The sequence below is a fragment of the Saccopteryx bilineata genome, chromosome 5 (genome assembly GCF_036850765.1).
Source record: "Saccopteryx bilineata isolate mSacBil1 chromosome 5, mSacBil1_pri_phased_curated, whole genome shotgun sequence".
Lineage (NCBI taxonomy): Eukaryota > Metazoa > Chordata > Mammalia > Chiroptera > Emballonuridae > Saccopteryx > Saccopteryx bilineata.
The window spans coordinates 253,312,111-253,331,679 of record NC_089494.1 but is presented as its reverse complement, the minus strand read 5'-3'; the positions used below and the strand labels follow the sequence as shown (position 1 = coordinate 253,331,679).

General features: G+C 38.8%; 1 protein-coding gene across 9 annotated transcripts in view; it reads left to right on the top strand.

Moving 5' to 3' along the window:
- Positions 1 to 19,569, top strand: part of SLIT2 (slit guidance ligand 2) — a 346,399-nt gene that overhangs the window by 18,252 nt on the left and 308,578 nt on the right. The window lies entirely within an intron of this gene.

Genomic DNA, 19,569 nt, shown 5'->3' with positions numbered 1-19,569 from the left:
TCCAGAAGTAGGAAGACAGTTTTTCCAGAGCCCTGCCCCCATGGTAGACAGGATCTCTGTAAGGTCCTTCTGATCCCTTAGCTCACTACAGAGAGAAACGCCCCGGCAGGCAAAGGTGTGGCCAGCTAACACACCTGATCTTCCCTAGAGTCTGACTTGCCTGATACTGTACTTCTAAGGATAGCCCAGGTCAGCAAGCAATATTTCTCTACTTTGTATCCCTTGCTGGATAATTAGCTCAATTTAAGTAATTTTTTTTTAAAAAATCAAAGAAACCCAGAGACTGCCTGTTTAACAATAATTCTCTCAAGACTAATTTTACCAAAGAAATGGGATGTAAGCTGTTAGAAAGATTGTAGGTGTGTATATAAACCAATATGTATATTTAAATATTTAGGTTTCGGTTCTAAGAAAGGCCACAGAAATGAATTTAACAGTATTCTACTGGTGAAGGCCCTGGCCAGGTAGCTCAACTGGTTAGAGTGTTGTCCTAATATGCCAAGGTTGCAGGTTCAGTCCCTAGTCAGGACACATATAAGAATCAACCAATGAATGTATAAATAAAAGGAACAAGAATTGATGTTTCTCTCTGTCTCTCTCTCTCTCTCTCTCTCCTTCTTCCTTCCTTTCTCTCTCTAAAAAAAAATAAATAAATTTGGAAGTTGTAGTGATAGAGGGAACTTGGAAGAATGGCTTCAAGGCTGGTACCTACTGAGTGCTGTTAAACTACTACCTTACTAACAGTGTGCTCAGAGGAACAATCCACATTGTCTAGGAATCTGTCCATTTTCTATGAAGCTATGAAAGTAGAATTTAAACAAAATGACCATCATCTAGTATGACGGCTGAAGGGGTGAAGAAGCTTCCACACTGTTTCTGGGAAACGAGAATGTATTTTTAGAAATACTTGGATTAATTTTTTTAGGGGTCTTTACTTCAGGTGGTAGAATCCAGTTCAGAGTCCTCTACCAACCAACTCTATTCTGTTCCTCTTTTTTTTCTCTTCAATATTGCATAGTGAACAAAGGGATATCTTTTATGATTTGTTTTAATTTCATAACAAGCGGCTCTGTGAATGAAAGAGGCTTTGAATCTTAAGGAAGTAAAGGAAAGAAACAGATCCCATAAAACGATAAGGCAACTTTTTCTAGTTAGTTAGAGGCATTTTAAAAAACAGGGCGATCAGTAACTAGGAAATGTCTTCAGAGTTGGGGTGTTCCTGTTTAGCTCAAAAGTCTCCCCTGGGGAGTAATGAGAAATGAGGTTTTCTCTGTTGGATGGGGCTGGGTGCAGGTGGGGCTAGAACGCTTTGATACTCCTAAAGTTAGACACTGATGGGTCAGTGTTTACTACGGATTGGGATTTGACACCTTATGTAAACACTGCATATCCTTAGAAACATGGAGGTGTAAATTATTCCAGCTGACTCCCATCCGAATCTTCTTTTGAGTAGAGGTGCTATTGTCTCACCTCAGTTGGCGTCAGTGGATTGTTCGAAGTGATCTTTTTCTCGAGAGGCGAATTTATAAGCTACGTGTGACTAATTTATGGTGGTAGTGACCACTAGTTTAATTAAATAGCTACCATTCAGAACCTTTAGTAACTAAAGGAACAAAAACTTGTTACGCTACCTGCCTGGTTAGTGTAATTCTGAGAGGAAGGGTGCGAGTTCACATTTTCTCCGGATGCTACAGGTGCCTCATAGCTCACCCGAAACAAATGTTCAAACAGATGGAAAAATAAGCACAACTCTACAGGCAAAGATGTCCTTTAAAATGCTCATTTAAAAATGAAGCTTCCTTTCACAGTGACAGAACAAAGCCTATAGGGTTTTGACAACAGGGAAAATATTTGGGTACAGGGAAAGTATTTGACTGGTTGTTGTATGTGCACTATAATTGATCCATAGCTGCCCTACTGTGTGATGTAATAGACACATACCCATCTAGAATTCATGAAAGAAACACATTGAAATTTATTTTTCCTTTATAAATCATTTGTTGCTTCATGCAAATTAACATCTCTATTTCTTTTTCTAACTTACTCTATCCTTAACTCTTATTTAATATTTATACTACTAACTACATATTTTACCCGATACATAATCAATGAAAGAGTTCACTCATTTAATATATAGTTTATATACTGAGGTCTGATTTTTATCATTGTTTGCTTAGATTAAAGCTAGTCTGATGGGCTGGACATGACAGGGCTGGGCAAAAGTAGGTTAATAACCATAAACATATTAGTTAATAAACATTAGAATATAAGAATAAACTCTTCGTGGACTCAACACTGTAAGCCTACTTTTACCCACTCCTGGATGGCAGCTATTTTTGGCGTTTCTGTAATGTGTAATCACCACTTGACTCTTGGCTGAATTTGAGAGGCCAGGTGAGGAAGCACACGTGCTACTCTTTGGACTCTGAATGCAAATAGAAAAGAGAAAGAGGGCACACTGTATATGAATTTCGATTCGATACGGTTGGTTGCTGCTAGCAGCCAAGTATGCTTTTCCTTTGCTGTCTGCTCCAATTTCTCTTTGCACGGGTTGAGAGAGCACTACATGTTCAGGTCAAGATGTTCACTCAGAAATAGTAGTACAGTTGCAGCTGTGTTTGTTGGAGCAGGAGACTAGTTTAAATAGCATTACCATTTATCCAGTCCATTAACAGAACTCTGTAAAGTAATACCAACTCTGCATAAACTACAGGACAGTGTAATAAAATTACAAGCACTTGTTGACAGATGGAAAGTGTAAGTAGAGGGGGGAAGTAAAGGGCCCGTGGTTGGAGGTTAAAAGAGACAGTCCGTAGTTTTCTTCCTGCAGGTAAACACCCCCATCACCCCCTGGGCTCCTCTTCCAAAACCGAGGTCGTGTTTTTATTATTGGTTTAAGACTGGAGAAAATTACTTTCAGAGCAAGCTGGAGCTGATTAACTGACAGAGATTTTGGTGGCCTTTGAAATGGTCGATTATGATTGATTGAAATCTGGGAGTGGCAATTATATATATGAGTAGCATATACAAATCTTCCTGATATATGTAACTTGAAAGGTGACTTACCAGCGAGGGATTCACACTTTTCAACTTGAGTTTACAACTACTAATCCGGGCTCATTAGAGAGGAATTTCATTGGCAGTACTGCGGTGGAGTATTTGGTTATAAATATTTGCTTTGTGGTTTTCAGTTTATTTCTTTGAGTATTATTATATTTACCCAGGCTTCTAACATAAGCTTAAGTACCCAACGCATGTAGCGAAAACTCATTTTTCACTTGTATCTACCAAAACAAAACAAAGCTAACTAACAAAAATAAATACTTAAGTCCCACTGATTCATTTTCTTTACTTCTTTGCTTAAAAGCTTTTTTATTCTTGATTCACAAGAGGTATCTATTATTCCCCAGTGAGCTTTGAGGCCATGAAATTATCTAACATTATAAATAGTAATTTTAAAAGTAAGGACTCCTTTGATGGCCCAGTGACTACTTAGCTGAGTCAAATAGATTTTGACTGCTTAATTTGATTGGGTAAGTCAATTTATTTGCTCTCATACAGGATCTCAGATCCTCTAAGTTGTTTCTGATAATAATAATTGAGGCTTTTTTAGAGGGCAACCTAACTTTTTGTGTTACAAAGTTAAAAATCAATTAGCAAAGCATAACAAATATACAATTAAATAGTCTTTATTTATCTTTCACTTAGTCCCATATAAGGAGCCTTAGTTTTTGCTTTTTTAATGGTTATAAGAGTAACAGATGTTCATATTAAAAAGGCTTAGGCAATTCAGAAAAAGAAAAAAGAGGAAGTAGAAATTTTTCATTATTTTACCACCCAGATACAGCTACTAGCATACTTCTCAATTATTAACTTAGTTTTCTTTTTCTATGATTATGCATATAAATGCCGGTATACATGTATTATAAAAACATTTTGTTTTATATCCCCAAGGTCTAGTATAAGGCTTGACCTTTAGAAGGCTCTCGGTAAGTGTTTGATGTATTGAATTAAATATCTGTGGGTTCAGGGTTTGTAACTTGAATGAGCAAATAGTAACTCTGAGAAGGCATTATGAATAATGGAGAACCAAATTAAATTTAAAGGATAACTTGGCTAATTAAATGTTTGGTCCCCTAAGGTTTTCTAAGCATGAAGGGCTTTGGTCGACACAGCAAAATCAAAATGGCCTATTTTTCACCTAAGTCAAAAATATAATAATACCCTTATTTAATACAATATGATACTTGTATCAAAGTAATCTTCCAGTTCTCTGATGTCATTTTAGTCTCATAAGACTCTTATCCTTAAGGAGAGAAGCAGAAAACAACAGTAGAGACCACGTAAACATTCCCGTTGCATTCATTTCTGCCAGCTCTGATTAACGTGTGGGCGCCTGAAGGTGTCAGGTGCCATAGTTTCCTGCTTCAGTGTACTCTCCGCCTGTTTGGCCCCTGCCACTATAAATCCTACCGTGATTGTGCAGGACTCGCTGGTTCTGGTTGCCATGGTTACCGTTGTCCAGCCAGATCGACGTCATTACTCATCTAGTGAGCTGCTCTGATAGCTCGGCCGCTCTCTCTGTTGCTCAGGCTGCCAAAGAGCTTCACGTGGAGAGGATAAAAGTTCTCCAGAGCGGGTGTGCCCGTGTGATCCTTTGGTGCAGGGATATGCTATTTGTATTGTTAGGGCGGATGTTTTGCTAAGGGGAACAGATGGACTCTTTATTCTGAAAACTTAAGAACCAGTAAGAGAGATAAAAGTTGAGAAAGTGCTCACTGCCAGGGATTGAAACACCAAGTCCCTTTCTCTGTATTTATTTATTGAACTCATTGGTTTGCAAAACCATACAGGTTTTAAGTGTATTGCTCCATAAAACGTCCGTCTGCACGCTGCTTCATGCGCCCATCGCCCCAAGCCAAGTCTCTTTCTGTCCCCGCTTTCTCCCACCCACGCCCACCTCCCTCTAGCCCCCACCCCCTGTCCCTCTGGTTGTCACCGCACTGTGGTCTGTGTTTATGTGTTGTCTGTGTCCGTGTGTGTGTGTGTGTGTGTGTGTGTGTGTGTGTGTGTATATATATATTTGGCTAATCCCTTCACCTTTTTTTATGCAGTCCCCAAAGCCCTCCTCTCTGACAGCAGTCTTTTCTACCTATCCATGCTTCTTTTGTTCATCTGTCTATTGTTCATTAGATTCTACATATAAGTGAGATCATGTGGTATTTGTCTTTCTCTACCTGGTTTATTTCACTAAGCATAATAATCTCTAGGTCTATCTGCGCTGTTGCAAAGGGTAAGATTTCTTTCTTTTTTTTTTTTTTTTTTACCACCATGTAGTATTCCATTGTGTAAATGTACCACAGCTTTTTTTATCTATTTATCTACTGATGGATTCTTGGGCTGTTTCCAGATCTTGGCTATTGTAAATAATACTTCAGTGAATATAAGGGGTGCCTATAGTCTTTCAAATTACTGTTTTTGGATTCTTAGACTATATTCCCAAAAGTGGGATCTCTGGGTCAAAAGGCAGCTCCATTTATAATTTTTTAAGGAAACTCCATCCTGTTTTTCACAGTGGCTGCACCACTCTGCATTCCCAGTAACAATGCACGAGGCTTTTCCTTTTCCCTGTTCTTGCCAGCACGGTTTGTTTGTTGATTTATTGATGATAGTCATTCTGGCAGTCTTCTTGGGACCAGGGGACTCTCTTCTTGCCACTTAAAAATAGAGATAGACTGGGGGAGTATTTAATTTAAAGAGATTATGTAATCTCAATCAAAGGTCTGTTTCTAAGAAGGTAGATGAAAGACTTGATTTGTGGGTATCTGCACACACTTCACAGTTCCCACTTAGTATGGAGGGAGGAGGAGAACGGCAAGCCACTGAATAGGACTTATTTTGATTTTGTTTTTAAATCAACATGTAATGCTGTGCTTTAGAATGTATAAATCCAGTGGAGATTCAGATTGCGTTTGACATTTTTGCCAAGCCTCATGTTAATAGTTTTTACTTCAAAGGGATTTCTAGTATAAGACTTGTTGCTAGAAAGAGTTCGAACTTGGCAGGTCTCAGTTATTGCCTCCCCACAGAATAGACTCTTCTGAGGGTGAAATCTGCCGCATAGTTCATGGCATAGGAAAGTCAAGGGCAAGAGTTCTTTTCTACTCTCTTGTACTTGTTTAAATGGTTGTTTTCATAAATATAAATGCTTCTATCTCCAACCAACAAATACTTGTGGCATTCCAACTTGAATTCGGACAACACCGTGATAGATGCAGGGGAGAAAAGCTGGCGTAATACGTGACCCCACATCACATGCGGTGTTTGTGGGCCTCAGCCATTGCTAATATCTGACCTGTAATATGTGGTTTAGAGCAGTGGTCCCCAACCCCCAGGCCATGAACCGGTACCGGTCCGTGAGCCATTTGGTATGGGTCCACAGAGAAAGAATAAATAACTTACATTATTTCTGTTTTATTTATATTTAAGTCTGAACGATGTTTTATTTTTAAAAGATAACCAGATTCCCTCTGTTATATCCGTCTAAGACTCACTCTTGACGCTTGTCTCGGTCACGTGATACATTTATCCGTCCCACCCTAAAGGCCGGTCCGTGAAAATATTTTCTGACATTAAACCGGTCCGTGGCCCAAAAAAGGTTGGGAACCACTGGCTTAGAGCATAGAGAGTTCGTCCAGGAAGGAATTGTGCTCTCTGAAACGTGAATTTAAGTATGTGGTTTTCACATCAAAAAGATGTTATCAGAGTCACATGATCAGGGAACATTTTAAAATGTAGCTGTAAGTCATAAAATTGCCATTGCAGTATCAAGAGGATGATTCGATGACTGACATTTGCATAAATATTAATTTTAGAAATGAGTGTCCATAATGTTTTGGTTCTATTTAACTGAATTTAATATGTTTCCATTATGTTTGAAGACACTGAAATCAATTCATTTCTGTTATAAAAGAGGTGGTGTAAGGTGCTTGTGTTTAAACAGCTCCTCAGATAGTAGTGATCCCCTCTGTGATCTTTGCAAACCAGTTGACATCTCTGGAATCAAGTTTTCTTATCTGTAAAATGTGAATGATCATATTTACCTCCTGGGGGTATTTCAACTCCTAATTTAGATTCTGTATTCAAAAGAACATGGTCAACTTTCAGGTATGATAAGAATTATGTTCGTATTATTATTATTATTATCATTCTCTCATCACAAAATAAGGTAAAAATAATAGTGGCATGGATGTCCTTGCAACTTGTCCATAGTCAGTGAATCTCCTTGTTCTGTTTCACGTCTTCCTTGCATTTATTCTCAGTGTAATCACATCTACATAAGCATAGACACGTATTTTTTAGTACTACGAATTAACATACAATGTGCATTCATACCAATTTATGTCTCATATTTGGCCACACAAGGTATATTAAGGCCTGACTGTTCTTAATAAGATTGCTTACTCTCTTTGCGGCTGATGATTCATATTGTTTTAAAATACTTATATAAAATGAAACAGGGATAGAATCAAGAGACCGTGACTCAGACACTGCTTAAGTTAGTCCATGTATTTTGATTGTTGTATAATGATGTCTTTTCCTGAGCAATACAATGAATGAAAAATATGAATTATTTAGAATGTTTGAGTGAAGTATTCTGAAAGTTAAGGTTTACTTAAGTTGCTCAGGAATGTTTTTATCACTAATCAAAATTTCAATTTTTAAAACAATAGGTCATTTAACAGTTTATCTTATAATATGCAAATACGATTTGATCTGTGGAACACTTAGTGATCTTTAATAAATAGCACATGTGATTTAAGGACCTTTTTAGACTAAACATTGTGTCTAAATGAAGGGCAAATAGCAAACGTTTTCACACTTTGTATATAAACAACATTTGATTATGAAATAGATTTGAGCTAGAAGTGAGTTTCGTTTTTAACATAACCAGTTCTTTTTGTAAATGCATAGGTTTTGCAGTCAGATTGTGGGGTATTTCTTCTCCTTTACCTGTTACTCATGTCACCAAGTTAATCATCGCTGATTTTTTTTATAGAGAATATCTGATAAATTGTGATGTAAGAAACTTTGGGCAGGGGTTAAAAAAACAAAACAAAACAAAACACACCTAAATCCTCCAGAAGGAAAGAGAGAAAAGTAAGAAATCCTGTCGGCGGCCTCTCTGGTGGTCCAGTGTGGCTGTGCGAAATGTTATTAAGAGAACATCTGTGCCTCTCGAAATGTCCCCCAAATGAATGTGTACAGCTAAGTATAGCAACTTGATTTAACTGTTTGAAAAAAAAAAAAACTTAAAGAAAAGAGAAATAAATAAGTCTGGACACAGAATGGGAAAAGATAGCTTTGCCCCGTCACGATCGGTCCCTTCTACTAGGGGAAGATTAAAGCCTGCCGTATGTGAGGAGCTCAGAGCAGCACACAGAGATTTGATTGCTTCCCTTCCAACCGTTCCAATTGATTGAAAAAAGCCTAATTTAAAGTTCTGTTTGTTCTATGTCTTAAACCATCAGAATTCTCTTTTAGGACCGGGGAGGAATGCTCTGGAGGAGAAAGAATCCAAGGATAAAAAGTCATTGCAAACCGACAATTGTTCCTAATCCTCACAAAATGCTGGAGAAATTAAACTTATTCTTTATGGCTCCAAGTGTTACCTAGGTCACTGGGCGATGGGAAAATTGGACTGGAAGTCGAGTAGGCGCAAGCTTTGTTTTGTGTCTACATGCTTAACCTTAGACACGACAAGGCGTCTTAGAGTGTTGTGGGAACTCGGTTCAGAGCATTAACACCAAGACTTTTATTACCCCGGATTTTAATAGGCTGTGCTGTCAGGAGATGAAAATGTTGTGTTTACATTTCGGTGTTAAATGATCATTTAATTAACACCTGAGGGGGGAAAAAAACTTGTGAAATTCTTAGCAGCTTTTATTGTTGGTTTCCTGGGAGGTTTTAATATCCAAGTTTCATTGAGATTTCTTTTTGTAAGTACAGACACAAAAGACATTATAAACTTTTTAAGGAAGACAAACAGTTTAACCTTGACCCTGTTTTTTTTCTAAAATATTAAATTCAATTTTAAATGCAGTGTGCTTATTTAAAAGGATTTTAGACTACTATATTAAAAATAAGTCTTAATTGAACAACTTTATTTTTATGCAGACATTTAACATTTGAAGATTATTTCGTTTACATTCTAAACTTCCTACTGTAAAACATTTGAAATTGCCAATGAGTTTACCTTAAGAAATGTAATACAGAATGCTAATTATAAATATTTTACATCTTTTGAACTACCACCACAGTTACAGTGTTTTAAGAATCCGGCTTAAAATAGGTAATCATAGGCAGGGAATTTCTGTGTAAAGAAACAATACAGTACTGTCATATTTTCATGACTGTGTAGTGACAGCCAGTTACTATCGCATAATAAAACAGGTATATATATATAGACAATAAGAATAATGCTGTCATTAATATGAAAATTCAAATTAGCTTCATCAATTACTAAATGATTAGGCATTATAAAATGCTTAAATTTAGTCTTGACCTTTTATTAAAACAATTACCTAGAAAGAAAAGGTCTGAAGGCCAATTACTAACATTTGGAAAATACGATGTGGTTCAAAGGGCAGCTGTTACAATTCAGTAATGTTTTATTTTTCTAAAAATATGATTAAAGTTTATATCTGTTACTTCTCATTTTATCTCAATATGCAACTTCATATTGAATAAATGAGACCTTAAAAAATTCAGTATTTACTGAAGACGTGCTATTAAAGTAAAATCTTTCTTAATTTTTCTACAAATGAACATGCTGATACAGTAAACGACTTTTATTCATATTGAAACTCAAAAAGTGTATCCTTTTTTAAAAAGCTTAAATTAAAAATACCTCAGGATAAAACCTGATTTTCTGTATTATTCATGGTAAAAAAAAAAAGTGCAAGGGGGATTGAATGTTATTAGACTCTCATAATAGAAAGCTCTGCTTTGAACCAAGAATTAGATTCTCATTCACAAAATACTGCTGAGCATTATCTAGCACTTGCACAGTGTTATATGCTTTCCTAACTTCTATCAAGTTTCAGCTTTTTTCAAAAACGTCTTGTTTTTTGTTTTGACCCACATTGAATTTTTTCTTCCCAAAGCTGCTTCTCCGCTCACATTCCAATAGCAAAAGTCCTCAAGTAGGAATATATATTGCTTTAAACTTTATCTCCTTTATATAAGGATCTACCTTTTGATTAAGGGATAGTTGCAAGACACAAAATGCTTAGAAGTAAAAAAGTATGAAAGAGAAACAGAGAGAGAGGAGAAACAAAAACTGATTATTTAACATTCTGGATACCCAGTATATTCTACATAATATAGTTTATTATACCAACCTATATGCCAAGCCAAACGGGGTGGTGTGTGTGTGTGTGTGTGTGTGTGTGTGTCTATGTTTGGGAGGCGGGGCTGTAAAAGCTAGAGACACATAAACACTTTATGAATATTCAAAATGCTGGGAGAATAAACACTTAAGGAAATTTTATTTAATGTACGTAAATACATTACTTTTACACTAAGAAAGCCAATGATGTGCACTTATACCTAGAAAGTCAATAAGATTTTATACATTAATAATTTGGAATCTCTAAAAGTTAAAAAAAAAAGAGATTTAGGATTTATTTTAGATAAAGTCTCCAGGTTTGCCTCTTGAAAAACAGGAATGACTGTCCAAAAAAAAAAAATGCTGTAGTAAATATATATGATGCTTATTATATTGATACTATGACATATAATGAGATTAGGAGGTCAGGATAGCTAGAAATGCTCTGTCCTACTCTGTTGTGATTAGTAGTCCAAATGGACTTCCCTTCTACATAAAACATTTTTGCCTGACTTTCACGATTTATTATAATCCAATTCTATATTACCTCTTTAGTTTTATCATTGCTATCACAGCACATACGCTATGTCCCAGGTAAACCGATTTTCCTGATACTGCTTGGAAATTTCAGCACATTTCTGTACTCCATCCAGGCTTACTTCTGAGTTATAGCAGTTCACCCTTCTCATATAATCTCATCTCTTATCAAACCTTTCTCAACTGCTTCAATTTCTTTCAAATGATCATCCATCCTAATGTGGTGATTCTGGTTACACATTTGTCTCCAACTGCCAGGGTTTGAATCTCTGAATGTGTAACCTTGGGAATGTCACTCATCTACCTGCCCTGTGCCTCAGTTTCCCCTTGTGGAAAACTAGGATGATAGAATTGACCTGGTGGAAGCGTGTGGACTGCATTATTCACTCAACAATTAAGGCTTCGTTAGTATGAAGCTTGACATATGTTAAGGTCTAAGTACTTTGTTTTACTTTTTGGTTTTTGTAATTAAAACAATGACCACTATGATTTTTTGTCACATATATTGTGCTGTGAAGTATCATTCAGTAATCATAACACATTAACTCGGCAGAAACTCCTTTTCTAACATTTGTCTTTGTTTTACATACAGCATCTAGCCCAGTGCAGGTTTGGTTAATGAATACTCACTAACTGAATGCTTACTAGAAATTAAGCCTGAAATAGACCGGAGGAACAGTAGGAATTTGGAATGAAATGAAATGCATGTGGCAGGAAGGTCCAGAAGTCAGAAGACATACTGGTCGTGTTCCCAGCTCTGCCGGTCACGAGCCGCAGGTTCTGAGCAAAGGTACTTGATGTCCTTTTGAGAACCAGTTTCTTCATCAGGGTCAGATAAGAGAGGAGCCACATTGGATAGGTTCACCATCTCCTCACCACAATTCAGTGCAAGGCCTCCTGGTCTCCCAGGATGAAGGGAAGGAGAGGAAATCAAACCGTATAAAAGATGTGTTCCAGCTGTTTTTTCCCCCAGAAATTTATAGGGAACTCTTCACAGGGCTTGCCCGAATTGTCATGGTGGAGTTATTCGTGGTAACAAACCAAGAACCAGGGACTGTGGATAAGTGTGTTTGAGGGCTCTTTGTCCTGTTAGCATTTAGAAAATAAAGGCTTTTCCTTGGCTAGATACATAGAGCCTGCTTATCTTTTGCATGGTTTTGCTATTTATTGTGAATTGTTTGAAAGTTAAGGTTTAAAGAGAAAAGATTATAGGCGATTGGTTATGCAGTAACTGGTTATCCTAATAGTACTTGATAATCACTCAGTATGAGGTTAATGGTATAAGATTGAAGTAGCTTCAGTAATCACATGCCTCTCAAACATCAGCAATGGTAGCATTAAGAAATTACTTAAAAACCAAACAAGGCCAATTAAGGGAGGATAATGAAGTTAGTTGACTTAGGGTTTTTTTGTTCATATTTGTGTTACCATCTTTTGAGTGAAACAGATTTGAGAGCAGGGCCTATCATTTTCTACAACTCCTCCTAGTAAATGCATTGCACACCCCGAACAATTTAATTTCCCTGACCTTTTGAAAAGAATAGAATGTTTAGAGCCTGAATCCCCCCAAAGGCAACTGAAATCTGGAGTCTATTTCTAAAGGACAAGCTCACTCTGGAGTCGGTGTGGTTTACTTTTCGTCTCTTTAAGGTGAATGAATTCCACACCTAATGAATAGTTTCAAGGAGAGTTGTTAATCAGGTACTCCACGTGACCACCCTGGATTCTTCTTTTATTACACAGGGACGTGATGGAATGAGAAAGCAACATAGTTACATTTGATAAAAGGAAATACCTTTTTTCCTCTCCCCACCCACCGTGTAATCCTCTGGAATTTGGTTGACGCAGGGAAATTACTGCAGCAAATAGTGTTTGAGAAAGCAAAGCTGTATGAATAACACTTGTAGCTACAATAGCTACATTAGAAATCACAAATGATATCAGTCATCATATTTCAGGGCAAGCGTTTGACCTAAGGGGGTCTGGAAAGATTATTCTTTTTTTATTCTTGTCATTCTTTTAGCAAAGCATTGCACAATGGGCAGTGTGACTATTACCAATGTTATTTCTTATTCTTTTCTGAGTTCTCAGATGTCATTCTGTTGGCCTAAGATGAGATGCAGACCAAAATCAGATGAAGACCTTGAAGTAAATGTGACTGAGGGGCTAAAAACAAGTGTGACTATAACAGAATGTTATTAAAAATGTCCCAATGTTGTTCTTCAGCTCTTTCCCATTCAAAAACCGTGCACTGATTTCAGGAGAGGAGAGGTGGTTTAAAACAATTCAATGGAATCCAGATACTGTTTCATTTTCTAAATTAAGTGACCTGGCTTAACACCACTATAAAAGTATAGGAAAACGTGTTTTGCTAGAGGTTTGGCTATTTCCAAATAAATGCTATACTCATATCTCCTGTATCATAGCTATTGCAAATTACTTTTGTTATAGTTTATTTGTGTGTGTGGGGGGGGTGTTTTTTTTTGTACAGAGACAGAGAGAGAGAGTCAGAGAGAGGGATAGATAGGCTCAGACAGACAGGAACAGAGAGAGATGAGAAGCATCAATCATCAGTTTTTCACTGTGGTGCTTTAGTTGTTCATTGATTGCTCTCTCATATGTGCCTTGACCGTGGGCTACAGCAGATGGAGTAACCCCTTGCTCAAGCCAGTGACCTTGGTCCAAGCTGGTAAGCTTTTTTTTTTTTTGCTGAAATTAGATGAGCCCATGCTCAAGCTGGTGACCTTGGGATCTCGAACCTGGATTCTCCGCATCCCAGTCCAACGCTCTATTCATTGTGCCACCACCCAGTCAGGCATTGTTATAGTTTTATAAGATGATACAAGTTTAGGTTTTTAAAAAAGCAGAGCTCTTCTCCCCACGGCTATTTATCTTATATTTATTGTGTTTCAACACAGAGAGTCCTAAAGTGTGCTCTCCAGTGGTTCAAGAGAAAAGTGCTCTGTGGTTAGATGTGTCAGGCAGAAATCAAAGTCACACCCCCTGCGGTGACAGCCCGGTGCACTTATGCATCAGGGCAAAGCATTGTGCCGTGAAGAACTGGGCTTAACTTTGAGAAATTTGTTTCTCAGAACTATGGGACTGTACAAGCCCTCCTTTCCCACTATCTCCCCCACTTATAGCAATTAATCTAAAGCAGTGGTCCCCAACCCCCAGACCCCGGACTGGTACCGGTCTGTGGGCCATTTGGTACCGGTCTGCAGAGAAAGAATAAATAACTTACATTATTTCCGTTTTATTTATATTTAAGTCTGAACGATGTTTTATGTTTTAAAAATGACCAGATTCCCTCTGTTACATCCATCTAAGACTCACTCTTGACGCTTGTCTCAGTCATGTGATACATTTATCTTTCCCACCCTAAAGGCTGGTCCATGAAAATATTTTCTGACATTAAACCGGTCCATGCCCAAAAAAGTTTGGGGACCATTGATCTAAAAAATAAGAGTAGGCATTTGCCAGCTGTTCCAAAGAATAACTACTTTTCCTTATTGTCATTGAGATGAAAAAATCAAAACCATTTTAGACAAGGGAGGTTGAAATTTAATGTTATTTTTTTGTACCCATTTAGTCAGATAAATAACTTTTTATAGTACCTTGACTTGAGAAATCTTTTTTCTTTTTTTAGCGAAGATGAACTTTGCATTTTTAAATTGTTGTTGTTAACTCTAGGGATAGAGAAATTTAGGTCCTTCTGTAAGAATTTTAGTACTTAGTGCCTGTATTTTCTTAGATGTGTGGTATGTGAAATCATTTGTTACATGTGTACACCTACACAGACATCTTAGAAAATACTGGTGCTAAGTTAGTGAAATTTTTACAGAACAAGCTAAATTTCTCTAAAAACAGACACAGCACCACTGGCTGAGAACATTTCATTACTTAACTCTTTCTCCCTTCCTTGCTTGTGTTCTTGTCCCCCCAGAAACCTGCTGTGTACTGGATGCTTGAGCAACACAAAGAGGTCTGCGTCCTCCAAATCTGCAGGAGTCTTACTCCACAGAGAGGGTGTTGAGGCCAAAAGTGTTTTTATGTACAATTTTTAGATGATTAACTTTCAAATCAACGTGGTGTATGATTTGTTCAATATTTTTTACCATAACCCATCTCTCTAGGACTAAATCTCTCTCTCTCTCTCTCTCTCTCTCACACACACACACACACACACACACACACACTTACTTAGATGTGATGGATTAGGAATGAGAGTAAAAGAAAAAAGATTTGATGGTATGATAACTCTCCTAAGACAACTTTGTAACTGTTTTATATGCCTGGTAGATATGTGCTTCTCACCAGGATATTTATATTGATCATTGCTGACAATTACAGTTTCTCTCTTAGCTCCTCAACACATTGCTTTGACGGCCAGTTCATATTTGTAGCACATAGTGAAGGAAAAGATATCAAAGGAAACACCAGTTTATGGCTATACCAGATGCCTGCTGGTAAATGGCTTAATAGAAATGAGTCACTTCACATACATGTATAGCCAATATTTACAAGCATATTTATTCTTCTAATTTTACTAAAAACATAAAAATACCCCATTTTTGTAACACTATAGTTTGGGTTCCCTTTGCATAAAGAAGCTGAATATCCCAACCTTCTCTTTGTACTTCCTTATTTCTTTTTACTCTTTGGGTTCATCACCATCGATCATACTGTATCTTTGCCTTATTCATCTGGTTGTCTGTCCCTCCCAATTAAAATGCAAGTTTCATGAAGAGCGAGAACAGCAGTAGGTGCACAAGAAGCAATGGTGGAATGAACAAATATAGCTTTGGGCAGTTTGTCAGAGTTTTGAATGCCAGCTTCAAAGTTTCCTAGCATTGGCATTTAGAGCACATTGCTTAACTTCTCTGCCTCAGTCTCCTCTTTTTTAGGAGATCATTAGAACATCAATGTCACAGAGTCACGGAGAGGATTAAAAGATGCAATACATTTGCCACAGAGTTCAACAGATATTAAATATTTTTTATGAATCCAATAAACTCTTCAATTGGCTGAGGAAAAGTGACCAGACATTGACCATCACCTGTGAAAATCCTGTGATTGTTTTCCGGTTTTTAGCCGAGCTCCTTGTCCACACCCACCTCCTCAACATTGCCTAGCATTAGAGTGGGGGGCTAGCCTGAGCATGGGCACAGGCACAACCCACACTGCTTGTCCTTCCTTCCTTTCTCACATAGCTCGCCAGTGCACCCTTTTCATGCTGTTGTCTGTCTTCTCAGCTCTGTTTCAGGAATGTTGAAATCCTCCCTGGCTTTGCTACAAACTAGGCAGTGCTTTCCTTCCCCTCAACAGGGCTGTTGACATGGAGATAGTGCCACCACCTGCCCAGGCAGTGGAGGCCTTGCCCCTGTGAGGCGGTGCAATACCAAACAATAGTCACCTTCAGGGAGCAGATATGTTTACTTACGTTTCACATGATTAATTTGTAGTACTCCAGACCCCTGGGAACTACCAGTGTCACGTGGAAAAAAACCTACTCAGGACACAAACTCATGTCAAGAAGAAGAGGGGGAGGCCTGCCAAGGGAGGCAAAGAAGACCTCCTGCATCTCCTTCTCCCTTAGCTTTTATTGATCAGAAGCTGAACAGAGGTAACAGGATTACAAGGGAGGGAGGCCAGGTGTTAAGAGGAAAGAATGACTAATGGCCATTTTGCTGACATGGAGAAAGGGCTAATTTGGGTCAGTACATTCTTTTTCTTTTGCTAATTAACCAGCACAAAAGAAGGGGCAATCTAGAACCTTCGGTGGTCAGCAGACTCATTAGTCAGCAGAGCCAAATATCAACAGTACAACAATTGAAGTTTCTTTTGAGAGCCAAATTTTTTAAACTTAAACTATATAGGTAGGTACATTTCTTATCGAGGTAATGTCCGCACATAGTATTTTGTGGAAGAGCCACACTCAGGGGCCAAAGTTGGCAGTTTGCCAACCAGGGCTCTAGGCTAATTTTCTAAAACCCTTTGACATGCATTCCTCTGTGTTTGCCCAAAGGTCACTCACTCACCCAGCTTCTTGAGGTTTGCATCTAAGAGACCTTCACTCAGGGCTTTTAACTCAAGTTCTCCAGTCTAAGTTGTAGAGGGTTCAAGGTTAGATGGGTGATTCCCTACATTAATTCACATACCACTGGCCCAGGTAATGAAAAGGATGCTACTATGTGTCTAGTGAGTTATAGAAATTGTTTCATTTTCGTATTCTGTTTGTTTACAGAATTCCCGGGCTACATTGTACACTCCTAGAGGGCTTGGGCGCATTCTTTCTCCACCATAGAGCAGTGTGCACGCCGAGGGCACTCAGATACTCACAGGCTCACGGAAAAGGGTGGGCAGCACAGGGCGTCCATGGGCATTTTTCATGCCAAATGAGGTCAAGGAAACAACTCTAGCTTTAACTTTTTCGTATCTTTTCATTTGTTCTTCCTTGATAGGGTTTAAGTTTAAAGAGAGTTGCAATCTGTTAACTTGTTGAATCTGTATATCTTATATATGAAATCTACATGTATATGTTGCTTTTTGTATCAGTTTCTTATGGCGATGTTGTCTATTCTGTTTGTGAAAGCCTGCAGAGGAGGCTTTTTTGGGTAGCGTCTTTTACAGGATTTATCCATTCTTTCTTAATATGTGTATACATTGGGTTGTGTGTGATTCCAATTTGCAAGTAAAACAATAGCGCTCTGAAATGACTATCAAGGTGAAGTTGCTGAAGTGACAGGAAATCACTGAGACGGCTGGCTTAACCTCATCCTGTTGCATCAGTACATGTGTTGCTACAGCCCGGCATACATCCTATAGCGATTCCATAGTTCTTTGCACCCTGGAGCATGTAGTTGTGACATTGTTATTAGCCTTTGTATTTGGTGACTGTATTAAACCCAGCAGTTTATTCCTTTCCACTTAAATCATCTTCCAACCTATTCAAGGGGCCGAGGGATAGAAAGCCCCCCCCCCCATAAAAAGCAATCATTATCTCATCTGAGCAAATCCAGTCAGTCTCCCAGAGACTTAGCGTCTGGATGTTTGCTTCTGCTATTTTCCCTGTCTTGATCACCACAGAAACTTCTGTCCAGGACACCAGGTCTAGATTGTGCCTCCTCTACCATGAAGGCCTACTTGATTTCACTGAGGAAAATGTGCCCCCCTTCCCTTTACTTAATGCCTCAGGCGAACAGTGCTCTCTCCATCTGGAGGCCTCACTCAGCAGCCTAGGACAGGTTACGCCTCTTCCCGGGACTGTTTCTTCTTTCTCCGGTACTGCCTGGCAGAAAGCCTCCTCTACTCCCGCCCCCCTCCCCTTTGCTCACAGCATGCCTAGGATCTCAGGAGGATGTCCTAGCAGAGGTCATATGTTATTGACGTCACTTTTTAGATCCTGGCCCACAGTCGGGACTGCTTCCCTGACTCAGGGAGCATACTTTCAGACTGGACCTAGGAACTCGGTCTGTCTCCCCCGAGGCTGATTTTGGAAAGCTGAGCCTAAGCCTCCTCCCCACGAAGCCCTGCCTCCCAGTGTCTCTGCTTCTGTTTGTTTTACATAACGGCTCTCTGATAGCAGACTGAGTTTGTCTCTCTCTCTCTCTCTCCTTCTAGAATTCCAGCTTCTGGTGGCAGCTTCTCAGTCTCTTTTATTTTTTTCTGCTTCCCAGAGTACATTACCATATCACTAAGCCTGCAGTACAACAAAATAAATAATAAAATAAATTAAATAAAAAATTAAATAGATTGAATAAGGACTTTTCATATTTTTCCCCTCCAACTTAAATATCTATCATGGAAACAAAACTTCCTTCTGAAAAAAGAAAAAAAAAAGAAAGAAAAACTTCAGAAATTCAGTAACATTGTTTCTTTTTTTTGTGACAGAGATAGTGACAGAGCTGGAGAGAGGGACAGATAGGGACAGGCAGGGAGGGAGAGAGATGAAAAGGAACAATTTCCTCATTGCAGCTCCTTAGTTGTTCATTGATTGCTTTCTCATATGTGCCTTGACTGGGGGTGGGGGAGTGAGGGGGCTACAGCAGAGCGAGTTACCCTTGCTCAAGCCAGCAACCTTGGGCTCAAGCCAGCAACCTTGGGCTCAAGCCAGCAACCTTGGGCTCAAGCCAGTGACCTTGGGCTCAAGCCAGCGTCCTTGGGGTCATGTCTATGATCCCACGCTCAGGCCAGCAACACCACGCTCAAGCTGGATGAGCCCGCACTCAAACCAGCAACCTCAGGGCTTCGAACCCGGGTCCAGTCTGATGCTCTATCCACTGCGTCACTGCCTGGTCAGGCCAGTATCATTGTTTCTGATTTTTAAACAGGTCATATGTGAAAACGCTAGTGCGTGGTTATGTGTGCAGGTTGGTAAGTCAGGGCGGTGTGCAGACAGACGAATCTGGCGGGTCCTATACAGCACCATGTGGATTATGGGAGGGCAGCACGTTACATGGATTTATTTTAGAGTTTAAAAAGAACTGGCATGTGAATCAGCATGCTGTGGTTAAGAGAGCCAAGTTTGTGTGGGCGGGTGGGATGGTGTTAAAACGCTAGTTTGCGCACTGTGCTGGGTGGGACGCATTCTCCTGGCTTAGTTTTCTCACCAGGTAAAGTGCTTACACACTTAATAAATT